Here is a 22,159-nt window from a genome sequence, read left to right on the forward strand (position 1 = left end):
CTCTGCTAAAATGGGACGAAATCTGTAACAAGTGAGGCATTTATATATTACCTGGCGGATGACGTTACGTGCGTTTATAATCCAAAACCTTTCTCGTACAAGCAAAATAGGATGCTTTTCGTCGAACGGAAGAGTTGCGTTTCTGAGGCGACCTCCGACCCTGATGAGACCTTCATGAAGAAAAGGTGACAATTGGGCCTACGATGATTTTCGCGATACTGTGTTACTAGCTTCAAGTTGCCTTCGCTCGTCGATAAATATTTGCTGTTGAATAGGGCGACAAACAGTGTGTAGGGCGTTGTTCATTTCTGCGACGTCGATATTGCCGTGTTGATTGCTTTTACTGCGACTTGCATCGATGAAGCGGTGTACATAGCAAAATATTCGAAACACCTTGTTGTAATTGTTGACAAACTTAAGTTCGGCGACGATGTCTTGAGTAGGTGTTGCTACTAACACCGTTTGTTGTTTGCGTTGTTCTGGCAGCTCGGTTGGGCTAACTGCTGCTTGTGGCCAATGCTCATTTGGTTGAACGATGAAGTTTGGACCATTGAACCACAAATTGTTGTCGAGAAGATTCTTTGGTGTGACGCCACGAGACAAAATATCTGCTGGGTTCAGCTGGCCCGGAACATGATGCCACTTAAATTTGCAAACGGAATCTAATAATTCACTTAACAGTAAAGCCCCGCAAAGCTCCAGCCGCGGTAGACTCATTTATTTAGTGGGCGCAACTCGAGACATTGCGCACAAAAGAGCTGACCGATATGACCCCTCGGAGTGCGAAACCACATAGATGCAGGCTCCGTATGCCTGGGTGCTGGCATCTGCAAAAGCATGAAATGTACATTCGTTCCCAAATTGTACTAACCTGGCCACTCTGATCTTTTCTACTAGGGGTAGTTGCTCGTAAAATGATTGCCACTCTGTGTATAAGCAGGATGGTACACTTTCATCCCAATGTAAACGAAGCTTCCATAATTTTTGCATTAGAACCTTACAAGTGACGACCAATGGATCAAAGAAGCGAGCAATATGAGACAGTATGGTTCTTTTGGTCACCTTTGATAATGATGGGGTTGTGTGTATTTAAACAAAAAACAATCTAATGACGGTGACTATCGCAGGCCCAATGCTTTTATGTAATCGATGTCATCCAGTTGAATTATATCTTCTCGATCAGTAAGTGGTATATCTGATATGGTACGCAGATCGTTGGACGCAAGCTTTCTTAACGGAAATCCACCATGAGCTAGGATATCAACTACTTGATGCTTTACTTCTATCAACTCCTGAACGGTGGATGCTCCGGTCATCAGATTGTCTACGTAGAAATCGCGACGTACTACCTCAGAGTCAATGGGATGTGTTGAAGTGTGCTCATCTGCAAGTTGTTGCAGACACTTGGTTGCTAGGTACGGTGCACACGCAGTTCCATAGGTAACCGTTTGTAATTGATATGTGCTTATTTTGCCGCCGTCTCCATCCCGCCACAATATGCACTGATACTTTGCATCATGGTGGTCAACCAAAATTTGCCTATACATCTTGGCGATATCGGCCATTAGAACGAAGAGGTATGTGCGGAATCTAACAAGAATTGAGAAAACATCGTCTTGAATAGTTGGCCCAACACGTAGTTTTGCCATTCGTTGTCCGACATGATGCATCAAAGACAACGCGTATTTTAGTTGTACTGCTATCTAATTTGAGAACCGCATGGTGAGGAATATAGTTAACTGAGCCGCTGGGCAATGGTATGCGTATCATATGCGGGAGATCTATATATTCCTGCATAAAGGCGGTGTAGTCGGCTTGTAAATTCTTGTTGCGACGTAGTTTTGATTCAGTGGACAAAAGGCGACGAAGAGCTATGTCGTGGGAGCTGCCTAGTGATTGTGGTGTTTCTTTGAACGGAAGCCTTACGATGAATTTACCTGTAGTTGGACATCTTTTGGTTGTTTCAAGGAAGTGCCTTTCACACTCGATCCCGCTCAAAGTTAGTACCTTAGGGTGTTGTGAATGCTGCTCTAGTTGCCAAAAACGTTCTAAAATTTCATCACAGGATGGCTCCAGTGATAGGGATTCCGTTTTGTGTTGTGACGAGGCTAACGCTAATTGCGAAAGTTTGGTAGTGGATAAGAAACAATCTGTGCAAACCGAAGTATTATACGAAGTTACTGGTGCAGCCGAGGCAAGTGGTGAGTGATTGGTGACAGCACCCGCTACCACCCAACCAAGTTTTGTTTTCTGTAATAATGGTAGTTCGTTGAAAAATCTAATCTGGCCTACCATAAGTAAATCGTAAAACACGCTCGCGCCTAAGAGAAGGTCAACAGGCCCCGGCCTACAAAAGCCCTCATCAGCTAAGGAGATATTCTTTGGCATTTTCCAGTAGCTAATATCTAACGTAGTTCGTGGCTGGAATTGTGTTATTGTTTATACGATGACAGCATCAATTATGGATGTATATGATGTATGAGACGATCGCAACTCACCTTACATACATATTGCGCTTTAGTACCACATAGACTGATGCCACTAATTTCCAGGGAAATCTTTTTACGATTCAATCGAAGAGAATATGCCATGCGTTCGGTGATGAAGTGTAACTGCGAAGCTGAATCAAGCAATACCCGCGCTTGTACTGTTATGCCTGATGGATTGCGTAGCTGTACCATGGCTGTGGCTAATATGACGTGATCTGTGTCGTAACATGCCTGAAGGACAGTTGGTTTCGATGATGAGGGCAAGTCAATTACTGGTGACGAAGACGATGACGAAGGTTGGACTGGAGATGCAGTTTCTGACGACGATGGTGTTGTTGACTGGTCTCGATGGAGCAGCGTATGATGGCTGACATGACACACTTGACACCTGCGCGATGATGGGCACTCCTTTGATGTATTCTTTAATCCCAAACAGTTTAAACAAAGTCTTTTTTCTTTGCTAGGTCATACCGCGAACTAGGCGTAAGTTTTATAAAGGAAGTGCAGTTGAAAACATTGTGACTTGCAACTTCATCACACAGGTTGCATTTTTGTTGTTTATGTGTAGTCACGAACGATAATTGTTTTGTGGGTTTGTGATTTTTTGACCTTGAATTGGACGACATTGTGGTAAAAGTAGGCGGCTTCTGTGTTTCTTTACTGACATCAACAATATCGATGAGTTGGCACCGACGCACCAAAAATTTCACCAAATCCTCCCACGTTGGTAGGTTCAGAGTTTGGGACTGTGCTGCTCGATCCCATTTTGCTGCTATTTTTTCCTCCCATTTCATTTGGGTGTTGTGATCCAATTTTGATACAACCAGATATAGAATGAGACCGTCTGCAATTTGTGTTGTACTAGCCAGTGTTTGCATTGCCCGCATGTTAGAGCTAATTTTGTCGATGAATTCACGTACATTGGCAACGTTGGGGTTTGTTATACGTTGACTATCGAAGATGCGCTGCAGGTGGGCTTGGAAAATAATGCGCTTGTTGTCGTAGCGATTGTATCAGTCTAGCAGCACACCCAGTTAAGCTTGAACGTAAATACTGGAACTTTTCAACATCGCCCAGATCAGGATTTTTGTCTACTAGCACCGTGAACATATTATGGAAATCCAACCACTCACGTTGACATCCACTAAAAGTTGACAACTTCAATTTTGGAAGGTGCATATGTGGGCGATGCGCATACGATGACTGTATAACAACTTGAGTACTGCTGAAAGCGGGATCTATTGATGATGACGAAGATTCGACAATTTGCATGCATATAGTGCCTTGATGTCGCAGTAGCTTTCATCCACTGCGGTGCGGTGATCTTCGAGCAATTGGGTCTCATCTAACAATTCCAACTGCTTTTGTAATTCATCGAATGAATTATAATACCTTTAGATAAGGGCAAGTTTTGCCTCCAAATGGGCGATAGTTAAATTATTGAGTTGATGGGACTCGACATTTAGGGCATATAAACGAGCCACGATGGAATCTCGCTGACAAATCTTTGTGCGAACGTCGCGACTAACTTCGACGCGGTGTTGAGGAATTTGCACCTCAACATCTCCCGATTCGCTCATGTTTTTAAATGAATTTATATTTTAATTATAATTTAATGACGCACGAATGTAGCGAAAACGAGATGTCTCTTGAGCCGGAGATCCGGCTCGAAGGACCAGACTTTATGGTGAGGAAAAGAAGCTTTTTTCTCTCCCTTTTGGGATATTCAATTCAATTTATTAATTTTCAATTCACTTCTTACAACTTTCTTATTTTCTAAATTGTTTATGTAATGTTAATATTTTGCAAAACTAAATTTGTTATAAAACTTTATATTTCGTAAGCGGACTGTAAGAACAACGAAACTTTGTGTACCAGCGACGACGATGATGTTTCCGCGATATTGATTGCTAATTAACTGACTTTTCTTCTTTTTCAATAATTTCATTGGAGTTCAAGTTATGCTGTGGTATCCCAAGGTGAGCTTTTTCGAAGATACTGCTTGTTGTTATTATCTTTGCGGCCACGACAATAGCAACTGTTACATGTAAAGCGATGATGACCAGTGTGGGTGGCGAAGACGAAGAAATGGCGTGATTTGGTGACATATTTTGTTGCTGCAGCTACGATGAGTGATGGTGTATGTATGTACAAACGTATGTGCATATTTTGCACGTACCTATGAAGGCAGAAAGGAACAGTTTTGCGCTGTTGTTACGAAAACAATTTGCCTAATATTCAAGGGCAAACGACAATAACAAAAATGTTGATCGAATGATTCTTCCGTTGGTTTGTTTTAACCCATTGAGGTCTCTAGTGCCTGAACAGTAACACTAAATTCAGCTTATGTTGCTCGTCCTGCACACCACTAGCTTCTATGAAATACTTAAACGATTGCAGTCAACTTTTCCATTGTTTCCCACTATTCTCCCCATTCGTTCGTAAACAAATCTTTCTACCGATAATTGCATTTTTGCATCACCTATTAAGTAAATTACTTATCAGTTAACAAATAATTTAATAAAAATTTAAAGAAAAACACCATGATGGTTTGATAGGAAGTGACGGATGTAAGCAGTTTCTCGCTCTAACGCAACCATCTTCAAGGCCCTTAGAGTAAAGAATGTGGTTGTTTTACAAAACTCCTACTTTATTCAATAGAGAAAGTGTACTAAAACAACATTACATACTCAGCTGAGAGCTTTTGAGACGAAATAAGGTAAAATCACCATATAGGAAAATTAACCTAGGGTAAGCCTGGCATGTGCTTGTATGACATTAGTATCAAATGGAAGGTATTAAAGAGTATTTTAGAAGGGAGTGGGCCATTGTTCTATTGGTGGACGCCTTTTAGAGATATCGCCATAAATGTGGACCAGGGGTGACTCCATAATGTGTTTGTACGATATGAGTATCAAATGAAAGGTGTTAATGAGTATTTAAAAGCGAGTAGCCCTAAGTTGTATATGTGAAGGCGTTTTCGAGATATGTGGACCAGTGTGACGCAGAACATCATCTGTCGGGTACCGCTAATTTATTTATATATGTAAACCACGAACAATATTCCTGCCAAGATTCCAAGGGCTTTTAATTTCGCCCTGCAGAACTTTTTCATTTTCTTCTACTTAATAGGGTAATTTCGGGACTATTAGGGGATCATTTGGGAACCTTTCCGGCATCATTTCTATTAATTTTCGGGATCCGTCCGGGATGCCGACGAGGTCATTTCGGGACTATTTCGGGATCATTTGGGATACCTACCGGCATCATTTCTGGATGGTTTTTGGGATTCGTCCGGGATCCCGTCGGGGTCATTTCGGGACTTTTTCGCGACTAATACGGGATCATTTGGGAACCCTTTCGGCATCATTTTTGGATGGTTTTCGGGATCCGTCCGGGATCCCATCAGGGTAATTTCGGGACTATTATGGGATCATTTGGGGACCTTTCCGGCATCATTTCTATTAATTTTCGGGATCCGTCCGGGATGCCGACGAGGTCATTTCGGGATCATTTGGGATACCTACCGGCATCATTTCTGGATGGTTTTTGGGAATCGTCCAGGATCCCGTCGGGGTCACTTCGGGACTTTTTCTCGACTAATACGGGATCATTTGCGGACCCTTTCGGCATCATTTCTGGATAGTTGTCGGGATCCCGTCACGGTCATTTCGGGACTATTAGGGGATCATTTGAGGACCTTTCCGGCATCATTTCTGGATTGTTTTCGGAATCCTTTCGGGATCCCGTCAGGGTCATTTTGGGACTTTTTCGGGATCATTTAAGGATGGCTTTTAGGATTCGTCCGGGAACCCGTCAGGTTAATTTCTGGACTTTTCCGAGACTATTTCGGGATCATTTTGGGACCTTCCCAAGATCATTTCTGTATGGATTTCGCGATCGGTCCGGGATGCCGTCAGGGTCATTTTGGGACTATTAGGTGATCATTTGAGGACTTTTCCGGCATCACTTCTGGATGGTTTTCGGTATCCGTTCAGGATCCCGTCGGAATAATTGCGGGACTTTTTCGGGATCATTTGGGGTCCCTTCCGGCATCATTTCTGGATGGTTTTTGGGATTCGTCCGGCATCCCGTCGAGGCCATTTTGGGACTTTTTCTCGACAAATACGGGATAATTTGCGGGCCCTTTCGGTATCATTTCGGAACTATTAGGAGATCATTTGAGGACCTTTCCGGCATCATTTCTGGATAGTTTTCGGGACCCTTTCGGGGTCCCATCAGGGTCATTTCGGGACTTTTTCGGCAACATTTAAGATTGGTTTTCAGGATTCGTCCGGGATCCCGTCAAGGTAATTTCTGGACTTTTCCGAGACTATTTCGGGATCATTTTGGGACCTTCCCAAGATCATTTCAGGATGGATTTCGGGATCTGTCCGGGATGCCGTCAGAATCATTTTGGGACTATTAGGTGATCATTTGAGGACCTTTCCGGCATCACTTCTGCATGGTTTTCGGTATCCGTTCAGGATCCCGTCGGAATAATTGCGGGACTTTTTCGGGATCATTTGGGGTCCCTTCCGGCATCATTTCTGGATGGTTTTTGGGATTCGTCCGGCATCCCGTCGGGGTCATTTCGGGCCTTTTTCTCGACTAATACGGGATCATTTGCGGGCCCTTTCGGCATCATTTCTAGATAGTTGTCGGGATCCGTTCGGGATCCCGTCAGGGTCTTTTCGGAACTATTAGGAGATCATTTGAGAACCTTTCCGGCATCATTTCTGGATAGTTTTCGGGATCCTTTCGGGGTCCCGTCAGGGTCATTTCGGGACTTTTTCGGGATCATTTAGAGATGGCTTTCAGGATTCGTACGGGAACCCGTCAGGGTAATTTCTGGACTTTTCCGAGACTATTTCGGAATCATTTTGGAACCTTCCCAAGATCATTTCTGGATGGATTTCGGGATCAGTCCGGGATGGCGTCAGGGTCATTTTGGTATTAGGTGATCATTTGAGGACCTTTCCGGCATCACTTCTGGATGTTTTCGGTATCCGATCAGGATCCCGTCGGAATCATTGCGGGACTTTTTCGGGATCATTTGGGGTCCCTCCCAAGATCATTTCTGGATGGATTTCGGGATCTGTCCGGGATCCCGTCAGGGTCATTTAGGGATGCGTTCGGTATCCCGTCGGAATCAATGCGGGACTTTTTCGGAATCATTTGGGATCCCTTCCGGCATCATTTCTGGATGGTTTTCGGGATTTGTCCGGGATCCCGTGGGGTTTATTTCGGGACCTTTTCGGGGCTAATACGGGATCATTTGGGGATCCTCTAGGGGTCGTTTCGTGACTTTTTCTGTATTATTTCGGGATCATTTTGGGACCCTTTCAGCATAATTTCTTGATGGTTTGCCGTATCCATCAGGGTCATTTCGGGACCATTTTGGGATAATTTGGGGACGCTTCCGAGATCATTTCTGGATCCGTCCGGGATGCCGTAGGAGCCATTTCGGCATTTTTTGTTACTTTTCCGGGATAGTTTTTGCACCCTTCCGGGATCATTTCTGGATCTGTGCGGGATCCCATCTGGGTCATTTCCGGACTATTTTGGGATCCTTCCGGAATCATTTCTCTATGGTTTTCGCGATCCGTCGTGGATCCCCTCGGAGCCATTTCGGAACTTTTTCTGGAGTATGTCGGGATAATTTTGGCCCCTTCCTGGATATTTTCTGGATGGTTTTTTAAATCCGCCCGGGAGTCCGTCAGGGTCATTTCGGAACCTTTTCGGGATCATTTTGGAACACCATCAGGGATCATTTCTGTGTGGTTCTCTGGATACGTCTAGAATCGTGTCGCTGTCATCTCGGGTTTTTTTGAGACTATTCGGGGAACTTTTGGAGACCCTTTCGGGGCATTTCTGGATGGTTTTCGGGATCCGTCCGCGATAGCGTGGGGGTAATTTCGTAGCTTTTTCTGGATAATTTCGGGATCATTTGGGATCCTGTCAGGTTATCAGCTCATTTAGTTCTTTTTTTTTACTCAATTAGAAAAATAAAATGCATTAGACAGAAAACGCGAATAGCCCATATATTTAAATTTCTCCTTGCGGACGGGGCCGCGGGTAAAGGCTAGTATTTTATATATTATAAATGGCAAAGTTTGGATGTTTGGATGTTTGGATGTTTGTCCAGACGTTTGTCTTTGTGACTCAATCACGCAAGAATGGCTGCACGGATTTGGATGAAGTTTGGCACACATATAGCCAATAGCCTAGAAGGATCTACTAGCTATATATTTTTCAAAAGGGGGGATGTCCCCGCCCCCTACGAACAGTTATAATTTAATTATTATATTTTTTAGTCTTTGCGACTGAATCACGCCAGAACGGCTACACGCATTTTGATTAAATTTGGACACAGACAGTAATCTACCAGCAAAATTTTTTTCCAACATGGAAAGAGGGGTGGGGTTCCCACGACCCCTTCGAGCAATTACTTTTTACTAATTTTTACACATAATAAATTTACGTATACTGGACTTCACCAATATCACAGACTCAAGGGGTCAAATAAGTCGAGGGCTTACAAAGTGAGCAGTGACACCCTCCGCTCCCCCCCTTTCTACCCCTCTGGTGTAAAATCTATAAATCGTTATAACTCAATATAAATTTTCTCCTAAATCAATAGTTTTTGGTATCTGGCACATACAGATCGATATCTAAACAATTTTGGAAAAACGAACAGCGGTACTTCTCTTCCCGCCATCCGACCTCCATCAACTGTTTTTATTAGCACGCTTTTATTAGCTTTACCTGTATGTTTCTTTGTAACTCTTCATTCGATCCAACGCGCCTGCTGCCTTTTTAAATATGGTTCTACAATTAGCTTCGCCTTATTTGTAATCCCGTTGGGGTCATTTCGAGACCCTTCCGGGATCATTTTGGATGGTTTTCGGGATGCGTTCGGGATCCCGCCGGGGTCATTTCGGGACTTTTTCGGTACTATTTCGGGATAATTTTGGGACCCTTCCGGGATCATTTCTGTATAGTTTTCGGGATCCGTCCGGGATCCCGTCGGGGTTATTTTGGGATATTTTCGGGACTATTCCGGGATCATTTCGGGACTTTTTCGCGAACATTTAGGGACCTTTCCGGCAACATTTCTGGATGGGTTTCGGGATCCGTTCGGCATCCAGTCGGGGTATTTTCGGGATCATTTGCGTACCTTTGAGAGATAAATTCTTGATGGTTTCCGGGATCATTACGGGACTTTTTCGGGGTCATTTTGGGTCCCTTCCGCCATTATTTCTGGATGGTTTTCGGGATCCGCCCGGGATCCCGTCGGGGTCATTTCGCGACTTTTTCGGGATCATTTGGGGTCCCTTCCGGTATCATTTCTGGATGGTTTTCTGGATCCGTTCGGGATCATTTCGGGACTATTATGGGATCATTTGAAGACCTTTCCGGCATCATTTCTGCATAGTTTCCGGGATCCGTCGGGGATCTCGACAGGGTCATTTCGGGATCATTTCTGCATAGTTTCCGGGGTTCATCCGAGATACCTTCGGGGTCATTTCGGGACTTTTTGTCGACTAATACGGGATCATTTGGGGAACCTTTCGGCATCATTTCTGGATGGCTTTCGGTATTCGTCCGGGATCCCGAGAGGGTAATTTCGGGACAATTAGGGGATCATTTGAAGACCTTTCCGGCATCATTTCTGCATAGCTTCCGGGATTCGTCGGGGATAATTTCGGGACTATTGAGAGATCATTTGACGACCTTTGGGGCATCATTTCTGCATAGTTTCCGGGATCCGTCGGGGATCTCGACGGGGTCATATCGGGATAATTTCTGCATAGTTTCCGGGGTTCATCCGAGATACCGTCGGGGTCATTTCGGGACTTTTTCTCGACTAATACGGGATCATTTGGGGACCCTTTCGGCATCATTTCTGGATGGATTTCGGTATCCGTCCGGGATCCCGAGAGGGTAATTTCGGGACAATTAGGGGATCATTTGAAGACCTTTCCGGCATCATTTCTGCATAGTTTCCGGGATCCGTCGGGGATCTCGACGAGGTCATTTCGGGACTATTTCGGGATCATTTCTGCATAGTTTCCGGGGTTCGTCCGAGATACCGTCGGGGTCATTTCGGGACTTTTTCTCGACTAATACGGGATCATTTAGGGTCCCTTCCAGCTTCATTTCTGGATGGATTTCGGTATCTGTCGGGGATCCCGTCTTGGTTATTTCGGGACTTTTTCTCTACTAATACGGGATTATTTGGGGACCCTTTCCGCATCGTTACTGGATGGTTTTCGGGATCCGTCCGGGATCCGCGCGGGATCATTTCGGGACTCTTAGGGGATTTTTTGGGGTCCCTTCCGTCATCATTTCTGGATGGTTTTCGGGATCCCGTCGGGGTCATTTTGGAACTTTTTCGGGATCATTTGGGTTCCCTTCCGGCATCATTTCTGGATGGTTTTCGGGATTCGTCCGGGATCCCGTCGGGGTCATTTTGGGACTTTTTCGCGATCATTTGGGATCCCTTCCGGCATAATTTCTGTATGGATTTCGGTATTCGTCCGGGATTCCGTCGAGGTCATTTTGGGACTTTTTCGGGATCATTTGGCGTCCCTTCCGGCATCATTCTGGATGGTTTTCGGGATCTGTCGGGATCCCGTAAGGGTAATTTCGGGACTATTAGGGGATCATTTGAGGACCTTCCCGGCATCCTATCTGGATGGTTTTCGGTATCCGTCCGGGATCCTGCCGGGGTCATTTCGGGATTTTTTCGGGGTCATTTGGGGTACCTACCGGCATCATTTCTGGATGGTTTTCGGTATCCGTCCGGGATTCCGTCGGGGTCATTTTGGGACTTTTTCGGGATCATTTGGGATCCCTTCCGGCATCATTTCTGGATGGTTTTCGGTATTCGTCCGGGATCCCGTCGAGGTCATTTTGGGACTTTTTCGGGATCATTTGGCGTCCCTTCCGGCATCATTCTGGATGGTTTTCGGGATCTGTCGGGATCCCGTGAGGGTAATTTCGGGACTATTAGGGGATCATTTGAGGACCTTTCCGGCATCCTATCTGGATGGTTTTCGGTATCCGTCCGGGATCCTGCCGGGGTCATTTCGGGATTTTTTCGGGATCATTTGGGGTACCTACCGGCATCATTTCTGGATGGTTTTCGGTATCCGTCCTGGATCCCTTCGGGGTTATTTCGTGACTTTTTGGGGATTTTTTGGGGTCCCTTCCGTCATCATTTCTGGATGGTTTTCGGGATACCGTCGGGGTAATTTCATGGCATCATTTCTGGATGGTTTTAGGGATCCGTCCGGGATCCCGTCAGGGTAATTTCATGACAATTAGGGGATCATTTGAAGACCTTTCCGGCATCATTTCTGCATAGTTTCCGGGATCCGTCGGGGATCTCGACGGGTTCATTTCGGGACCTTTGCTCGACTAATACGGGATTATTTGGGACCCTTTCGGCATCATTTCTGGATTATTTTAGGGATTCGTCCGGGATTCCGTCGGGGTCATTTCGCGACTTTTTCGGGATCATTTGGGGTACCTTCCGGCATCATTTCTAGATGGTTTTCGGGATCCCGTCGGGGTCATTTCTGCACTTTTTCGAGATCATTTGGGATATTTTTCGGCATCATTTCTATATGGTTTTCGGGATGTGTCCGGGATCCCGTCGGGGTCATTTCGGGACTTTTTCTCGACTAATTCGGGATCATTTGGAGACCCTTTCGGCATCATTTCTGGATGGTTTTCGGGATCCGTTCGGGATCCCAGCAGGGTAATTTTGGGACTATTAGGGGATAATTTGGGGACCTTTCCGGCATCGTTTCTGGATGGTTTTCGGGATTCGTCCGGGATCCCGTCGGGGTCATTTTGGGACTTTTTCGCGATCATTTGGGATCCCTTCCGGCATAATTTCTGTATGGTTTTCGGTATTCGTCCGGGATTCCGTCGAGGTCATTTTGGGACTTTTTCGGGATCATTTGGCGTCCCTTCCGGCATCATTCTGGATGGTTTTCGGGATCTGTCGGGATCCCGTAAGGGTAATTTCGGGACTATTAGGGGATCATTTGAGGACCTTCCCGGCATCCTATCTGGATGGTTTTCGGTATCCGTCCGGGGTCCTGCCGGGGTCATTTCGGGATTTTTTCGGGGTCATTTGGGGTACCTACCGGCATCATTTCTGGATGGTTTTCGGTATCCGTCCGGGATTCCGTCGGGGTCATTTTGGGACTTTTTCGGGATCATTTGGGATCCCTTCCGGCATCATTTCTGGATGGTTTTCGGTATTCGTCCGGGATCCCGTCGAGGTCATTTTGGGACTTTTTCGGGATCATTTGGCGTCCCTTCCGGCATCATTCTGGATGGTTTTCGGGATCTGTCGGGATCCCGTGAGGGTAATTTCGGGACTATTAGGGGATCATTTGAGGACCTTTCCGGCATCCTATCTGGATGGTTTTCGGTATCCGTCCGGGATCCTGCCGGGGTCATTTCGGGATTTTTTCGGGATCATTTGGGGTACCTACCGGCATCATTTCTGGATGGTTTTCGGTATCCGTCCTGGATCCCTTCGGGGTTATTTCGTGACTTTTTGGGGATTTTTTGGGGTCCCTTCCGTCATCATTTCTGGATGGTTTTCGGGATACCGTCGGGGTAATTTCATGGCATCATTTCTGGATGGTTTTAGGGATCCGTCCGGGATCCCGTCAGGGTAATTTCATGACAATTAGGGGATCATTTGAAGACCTTTCCGGCATCATTTCTGCATAGTTTCCGGGATCCGTCGGGGATCTCGACGGGTTCATTTCGGGACCTTTGCTCGACTAATACGGGATTATTTGGGACCCTTTCGGCATCATTTCTGGATTATTTTAGGGATTCGTCCGGGATTCCGTCGGGGTCATTTCGCGACTTTTTCGGGATTATTTGGGGTACCTTCCGGCATCATTTCTAGATGGTTTTCGGGATCCCGTCGGGGTCATTTCTGCACTTTTTCGAGATCATTTGGGATATTTTTCGGCATCATTTCTATATGGTTTTCGGGATGTGTCCGGGATCCCGTCGGGGTCATTTCGGGACTTTTTCTCGACTAATTCGGGATCATTTGGAGACCCTTTCGGCATCATTTCTGGATGGTTTTCGGGATCCGTTCGGGATCCCAGCAGGGTAATTTTGGGACTATTAGGGGATAATTTGGGGACCTTTCCGGCATCGTTTCTGGATGGTTTTCGCGATTCGTTTGGGATCCCGTAGGGGTCATTTCGGGACTATTTCGGGATCATTTTGGGGTACCTTCCGCCATCATCTCTAGATAGTTTTCGTGATCCCGTCGGGGTCACTTCGGGACTTTTTCTCGACTGATACTCGCTCAAATGGGGACCCTTTCGGCATCATTTCTGGATAGTCTGCGGGATCCGTCCGGCATCCCGTCAGGGTCATTTCGGGACTATTAGGGGATCATTTGAGGACCTTTCCGGCATCATTTCTGGATAGTTTTCGGGATCCGTCCGGGATCCCGTCGGGATCATTTCGAGCCTTTTTCGGGGCTATTTCGGGATCATTTGGGAAATTTTCCGACATCATTTCAGTATGGTTTTCGGGATCCATCCGGGTTCCCGTCGGGTCCATTTCGGGATCATTTGGTGTCACTTCCGGCATAATTTCTGGATGGTTTTCGGGATCCGTCAGGAATCCCGTCGGGGCCATTCCTGTACTTTTTCGGGACTAATACGGGATGATTTGGGGAGCCTTTCGGTATCATTTCTGGATGGTTTTCGGGATCTGTACGGGAACCCATAAGGGTAATTTCGGGACTTTTTCGGGACCATTTCTGAATCATTTTGGGACCCCTCCTGGTTAATTTATGGATGATTTTCGGGATCTGTCCTGGAATTTTAGTATCATCTTGAGACCCTTCCGGGATCATTTTAGGTCTCTTCCCAACCGGTAGTTCAGCACACATGCCTTTTTAAATTATGAGCTTTTATGGGCATGGATTTGCTGCTGATTATTCGTAATTAAAATTCGGCATGTTTTATCTTCAATCTAACACAACTTTTTCGTTCTATTTTTGAGTTTTTTAAATGAATCGTGTAACGAACTGTTATAACTATAATTACACATTTTGTAATATTTTAACCAACTAAATACCCCAAAAAGCAACTCTATTTTCATCTAAAAAATTCTCTTTAGTTTTAACTAATTGTAGTTTCACTCCTTTGTTCTATGAATAGTAATTCTTTCACCCCTTTCATATCAGTTAATTTAATTTAAAAACAAAATGTATTTTTTTAATTCGAAAAAACTGTATTGTACTATTCATGAAAGCGTGGCTTTCAGCTTATGTTCTCATTTAGTTCACTTTTTTTACTAAATTACAAAAATAAAATACATTAGACAAAAATAATTTTTAAACAGATAACTTGATAAGCAGGCTAACGTGAATAGCACATATATTTTATTTTCTCCTTGCGGACGGGGCCGCGGGTAAAGGCTAGTGTAGAAATAAATTCCTTTATCAAGAAAATGTAACATAAACCCAGTAAAGGGCGGGCCATATGAATACACATACTTGGTAGTAATAGTAGCAAGATGTGATGGTTCCAAGTTTTTAAGCTTTTGGTTAAAATTATAAAGTTTTAGTGCGGATGTAAGTGTGGTATTCAAGCTTTTCGTGTTTGAAATTTATACTTTTGGCACTACAAACGTGAAACTGTTTAAGTTTTGATTTTATAACCTAAAATATAAATTAATTTGGCCTAAGTTTGTAGGTGAGTGTTTAACTGTGACACTGGAAAACAAGAAAAGTCTGCTCTTATTTTTTTACCTTTTTTTCTTTCCGACAATTTTAATGGCCGGTTCGCGTCATGCGTCAATTAAAAATATATTAAAGCTGCATTTTTCCTTACTTGGCAGCTTAAGGTGTACTTTTGGGCTGAGATGTTTACAACTATTAATATTAATAATAGCGTTTTAGATCGTATGCTCTTCTATTACTGTCCCAGTCACAAAACACATTGTTCCTCAAAAATAGCGTGACCTGCAAACTCGATTGAGCCCACGTAAGCTCTCCACTTGTGCCATCGCATATTATGCTTGGTATTTCAGGTCTTCGAAGTTTCAAAAACAGCAAAAATGGAAACGGAGTTCAAATTTTATTCTTAATTTTTCACAAAACGCTTTTTTCAAAACTTTTTGCAAAACAGCGCTATATAAGCTGAAAATGTAGTGAGCTCATGTCCAGCTTTTTGGAACAAGTTATGATATAGGACATTCTTCAACGAAACCATTTGCTGAGATAAGTTGTTGAACAGGTTGTCGAGAGGTGGGATTTTAAATAAATAAATGCAAGGCGCGATAAACTCCGATGAGATTTAAGATCGACCTTTCCTTCAAATTTGCGCCATATTTCCTTAATTTTTCCTACAAATTTTCTGGACGGGAACTACATTTTTTTCGTAGACTCCGAGCGGTATTTGCAAAGCCAATGAGTTTCACTGACAAGATTTTCATGGTAGAAATACACTCTGGAGTGTTTGCCAAGTCAGTGCCGAGGTGCGACTCGCTTAGAAAAATTTGTTTCTAATTGACAAAAACTTCTATCTAAATTTTTGGATTGGGTGGCTTCACTTGTATTTAGGCTTGTTTGTAACTCCCTAAGCTTGATACGCAAAGGAGAGTTAGTCCCATCTAGCGGTAATTATTGAAGTGGTTAAGTAGCTAGTTACGAAACGAGTTGTGCTTAATAGCGGAGACACGAACCCCTGTGCTACGGTGCTATCAACTTCAAATATCTACGTGGATTGCAGATACTACAACGGCAGCATATGTTCTGGTTTTTCAGTTTTTTTAAACTATATTTATATTATTGACTCAGCTGATTCCTTTTTTTTACCATCTGTATAACTGAGAGCAATTAATGCATGACATATTCCACTTCTGAATTGTATGATGCCTCAGCTTTTACTTACCTTAAGTTGCGCCTTTTTTTCTTCTATTAATAGAATATTTCTTTCGCTCTTCTTCTTCTAGAACTGTGCGATGCCGCTGCGAAAATTCAGGCTGCCTTCCGCGCCATTTAACACGTAAAGTTGTAACCACAGATGCGCCTAATGATGTCGACATACAAGAAATCACTAAAAAGGTTGCTGAGGAGCTAGATATCGATCTCGGTGATCCGGAGTTGCATAAGGCGGCCACTAAAATTCAAGCCTCATTCCGAGGACATAAAATTCGCAAGGATATTGGAACTAAATAAGAGAATTTGTTTTTGTCTACATTTTCCTTACAACAACCACAACAACAACAACAAAAATGTAGAATATATATGTATGATTAAAAAAAACTTATTTATTAAAAACATTTTATTAAATAACTACGTTTGAAAACCCAATTTTGAATTAAAAAAAAACAGCACTAAGTAAATAAAAAAAGCAAAAATATAAAATTAACAAAATTCATGGAAAGTAAAAAATTAAGATTTCAAGAAAATATATCAAGATTGCCATAAACAAAATTACAGAGAGAAAAAAAATGCAGCATTAATATTATAAGCTTTTAAGTAATTATCTGAAGATAACACAAACAAAATTTATAAATGAATAATTAAAAATTTGTTGAAAAATTGCATAGAAAATGGTAAAATGTTAAGCAAATATTGTAATGGCATAAAATACAATATCGAAAGAAATATAAATTCAAAACAAAACTTTTGTGCAGTGTTGCAGTTTTGCTAAGGGTAAGTTTACACACAGACGGTCACATTTGAAACACAAAGAACTCCAATTTTTTTTTTTGTAATAGTTTGCCAACAAATCAACAACAGCTAAATTGAAACAAGCGTAAACAAAAAAGGATTTTTTGCGCTTTGTAAATATGTGTCTGATTAGGAAAATAAAAAAAAATAAAAAAAGAAAAATACAAACGAAAATAAAATCATACTTTTTAATTTATTGTAGTAGTAAAATATTTAAAAAATAGTAATATTGTAATTTATGTATTGTATATGAATGTATATAACACTTTTTTCGAGTTGCAATTAACTACAAAGTAAAAAATTGCATTACAAATAAAAACAATTACTTTACTTTTTTCGCAAAATATTTCAAATGAATAATAAATTAATTAATTAAATATTGTAACTGATGGATTTGCGTTGCAAGAAACAAAATATGAAAGTAGAATGTAAGAACAAGATTTGAGATGTAATTGCTTTTGGGCGAAGAATCCATGGTCATTAGCACAAAGAGCTTAAGTCGATACAAGTTAGACGAGTGTACTATAAAGTGTATAGAGTCTATGAAATGAAACGTTGGGAACTAAGTATGAAACATAGTGTAAATTTAATGAAAGGATTTTAAATTTTCAAAAATTTCATATTAAAAATTCCACTAAAACTGTTGCATTACCGTTGTTATTTGCGTTCGTCCAAAAGCAATGTTATTTACATAATGTATAGTACCTGGGCGACCGAGCTTTGTTCGGCAATCTTCGAGTATGCCGCATAACATAATTTGTTCCACATGTCATCATTAATCAAACTCTACTTTTTTTATATGTACATATATTATATATTTTTACTTACCAATATTTGATTTCCTTAAAAATAGAATTATTAATTTCAAAAATTTTTTTAGTTACACACTATGAAAGTCTCACAATTTTATTATTGTAAATATCACGAATGACAACTATCAGTTAGTTTAATTAAATGTCAACTAACTTCCATCTGTTTGTAAGTAGTTAAATGGTTAGATGTCGTCAAATTGAATTGAACTAGTGTTCGACGGTAGCAAATTACCATGGTAAGATATCTTTTTGCTATGGTGATAAATCTTTCCAATAGTAATCTGTGAGAAATTGCAATTATTAATTTCATATTTGCCAAAAATACGGTGCCTTGATATTGCATTTCAATTTTATTAGCGTGTGTGAAATTAAGAAAATTAAGTCGAATCATCTGTTAGATTTTTTACGAAGATTTTTAACTTTAATGTTCTCCTTTAAAGCTTTAATAGATTATGAGTAAGTAGAGTACTATTTCGTCTAACTACCCCAACCCTAAATGGCAACCCTACTCAAAAATGTCCATCTTGTAATGCGGAGTGAAATATCTTTCGCTTGATACCCATATCGGCATATCTCATGCAATTTTTTTTAATTTCGAATATATGGCAACCCTAAATGGCAACCCTACTCAAAAATGTCCATATTGTAATGTGGAGTGAAATACCTTTCGTGTGATACCCATATCGGCATATCTCATACATTTTTTTTTTAATTTCGAATAGGTGCCAACCCTAAATGGCAACCCTACTCAAAAATGTCCCTATTGTAATGCGGAGTGAAATACCTTTCGTTTGATACCCACATCGGCATATCTAATGCATTTTTTTTTTTATATTCGAATAGGTGGCATCCTTGTGAGATATTCTAAGTAGCACCTACGTAGAAAGTCTTAGAAGGTCATACGTTATCTCTGTGCAAAATTTCATTTAAATCGCCTCAGCCGTTCCCGAGATCGTTCTGCTATACAAACATACAAATATACAAGAATTTCTCGTTTAAAGTTATAAGATTGGAACGATTTTCCGTCATCCGTTGTTAAATTTGGTTTCGAAACAAACCGGTTTTGGCATAGTGCCATCATCGGTGTCGATTTTCCTTCTGATGTGTTGTTGTCGTCGGCTATAACCGTTTAGACGGTTAAGCGCCAATTAAGTAAGTAAGTGTGGTTTTCGTTTGTCCTGTATTTGTAGTTCGTAGGTACATGAGCAGGTATTGTCAAAATTGATGCTTGTGTGTATTTAGTCATATGTAAGTGTTGTGTGTTCATTCACAACCGAGGGTGGTTTTTACTGATCGATTTGTGTAGCTGACTGAGGCAGGTGAAGGTATGTAATTTTAGCCGATTGACCTTCTTTGAGGGTTTGTTGTTTTGGTGCGTTAATCGTTTTGTGTTTATTTGTTGTTGTGTGTTTGTCTCTTTTGTACATGTGTGATAACTTTTTTTCTTGTAAACAAGTTTTAAAGGCTCGAATATTATGTCAGAAATTGTGTTTATTTGTTCGTTTATTATTCTACAAATAACAAGGAGTAAACAATATTTATAAAATATAAATAAACAACAAAAATCAAATACAAAAATCAATAACAAAATTACAAAATTACAAAAACCAACAAACATAATAAATACTAACAAAAATACGCCTAAAATTCAACTGTGAAAAAAATTTGTATTTCATTACTTTTAAACACACGCAGGCCACAATGTTTTAAGCGTTAACGGAAATAAATGAAAAATACGAAGAAGATAAAACAATTAAAAATAAATAATAACTGAAACAAAACATGCAATTAACATTATAAAGCTCTATATCTACATACGCACATGTTTAATATAAACACCCCTCGAAGTTGTCGAACTTAAAATAGTTAAATTAGTAAAATAAAAACTGCTAATCAAAACAAAAGCTGTGACACTGTTTATGTTATAAAAGAATTTTTTCAACTGCACACGCACGCCCACTTTACCCCCACAACACGAGCTTATAGCGCGTGTTTAACATTTGGGGTATTCACAAAGTGTCGTCGCATGCGCTAGCCTTAATGCCGTAAAATTATTATTGGCGACAATTTGACGTGTTATGACACTTTGTGAATGCTACGAATTTAAGGTTCTATTATTACTTTAGTTTGCATGTTCAATAATTTTTAACTGAGCAAAACTAAATGTTGTAAATTTTAAACAGCGCAATATAGTTAATATACTGTAACGAGTTTTGGGGAATTCCACTTATTTGAAACCTACTGCTAACGTTCGAATCGCTTAACTATCGAATAATTTTTATTTATTTATTTTTATTTGGATTAAAGTCGACACAGACACAATGCGGTCGACTACTAAGATATATAAAACATAAAATTAATGTTATAATTAAAAATATTTAAATTCAACCATACATAGGAAAGAAAGTACAAAATATCAGGCCAGACGTGACAGTATTAAATTATGCAACTCGGAAAACGAACATTCAAAACTGATGCAGTTATACAAGTTGTTGTAGTGCGAACACCAACTTCGCAGTGGATTATTTTTGGCAAAATTTGCCCGGCAAAGTGGTAAATAAAAAGGCACAAAGTGCCTGGACGTTCTACCAGGAACAGCAAAATTTAGTCGACTAACAAGATCAGATGAGTCGATCTCGCCCATAATGAGCTTGTGAATGAACATTACCCCGAGTAAAGTTCTTCGAGTTTCTAAAGTTGGCAGATTTATAAGGAGAAGCCTATTTCTATATGGTGGCAAATGCACACTAGAATCCCAGTTAAGACCACGTAGTGCAAATATAATGAATTGCTTCTGTACTGACTCAATACGCTTTATAAAGTTTTGATACCCTGGGCACCAGACACACGAACAATACTCTAAGATTGGTCGTACCAACGATGTGTAGAGGGTCTTAGTCAGATACGGATCATTAAACTCCTTAGCCCATCGCTTCACAAAACCGAGTATACCCGTTGCTTTGCTTACCATTGATGAGATATGCGTATTAAAAGTCAGTTTAGGATCAAAAAGAACGCCTAGATCACTTACGACAGATATACGCTCCAAAGGCGTGCTGTTTAACGTATACGATGTCAAACTTGGCTTCACATGTCATTAGTTTACACTTCGAGCAATTCAAAACTAGCAAATTTGCAGTACACCAACATTGAAATGAGTCCAAGTCTGCCTGAAGAAACTCCACACGGGAAGACTCCGAAGGCAAGTATGAGTAACAAAGTTTAACATCATCTGCATACATAAGAGTTCGGGAATGTATGAGAGTTTGTGGTAAGTCATTTATAAACAAGGTAAAAAGTAACGGACCCAAATGACTACCCTGAGGCACACCAGACGTTACATCAAACAACCTAGAAAAGCTGTTTTTAAACAAAACTTGTTGAGTCCGATTCGCGAGATAGCTTTCGAGCCATGCAAGCAAATGCTTTGGAAATCCAAGTAAATCAAGTTTGTAAACTAAAAGCTCATGATTGAGAGAGTCAAACGCTTTACTGAAGTCGGTATAGATCACATCCGTTTGCCTATTGTTTAAAAATCCTTCCATTACAAAAGAAGTAAACTCTAGCAAGTTGGTAGTAGTTGATCTACGCGGCACAAACCCATGCTGGCAGGGCGATAATATGGAGCTACACATGTGTTGAAGTTGACATGTAATTATTCGCTCAAATGTTTTGGGAATAGCTGAAAGCTTAGCTATACCTCTATAGTTCTCGATACTAGACCTACTACCTTTTTTGTGTAAAGGTATAATAAATGATTTCTTCCAAATCAATGGAAAAGTGGCAGATTCCACAGATAATTGGAATAGTTTATGTATCGGCTCAGATAAGTTAACTGCACAGTATTTGAGTACACAACTAGGAACACCATCTGGACCCGGAGAAAAAATCGGTTTCAAACCGAGAAGGCTCTGAAGAACAGTATTCTTATCAATTACTGGATTAGGAATGCAATTAAAACTTTCCAAGTTGTAGGAGTGTTGACCGGGTTGAAAACGTTTTGATGAGTAGGTCGACCTGAAGAATTCTGCAAATAATTCCGCAATATCATTATCAGAACTAGCATTCTTGCAACCAAAAGAAAAAGTAGCTGGAAAACCAGATGTTTTCCT

At 41.3% G+C, this 22,159-nt stretch overlaps 1 pseudogene; it reads left to right on the forward strand.

Annotated features, from left to right (window-relative positions):
- LOC137246349 (GDP-Man:Man(3)GlcNAc(2)-PP-Dol alpha-1,2-mannosyltransferase-like) overlaps positions 1-18,144 on the forward strand; it is a 104,119-nt pseudogene extending 85,975 nt beyond the window's left edge.
- Positions 18,145-22,159: the final 4,015 nt, after the last annotated feature.

This window comes from Eurosta solidaginis, chromosome 3 (genome assembly GCF_040869045.1).
Source record: "Eurosta solidaginis isolate ZX-2024a chromosome 3, ASM4086904v1, whole genome shotgun sequence".
Taxonomy (NCBI): domain Eukaryota; kingdom Metazoa; phylum Arthropoda; class Insecta; order Diptera; family Tephritidae; genus Eurosta; species Eurosta solidaginis.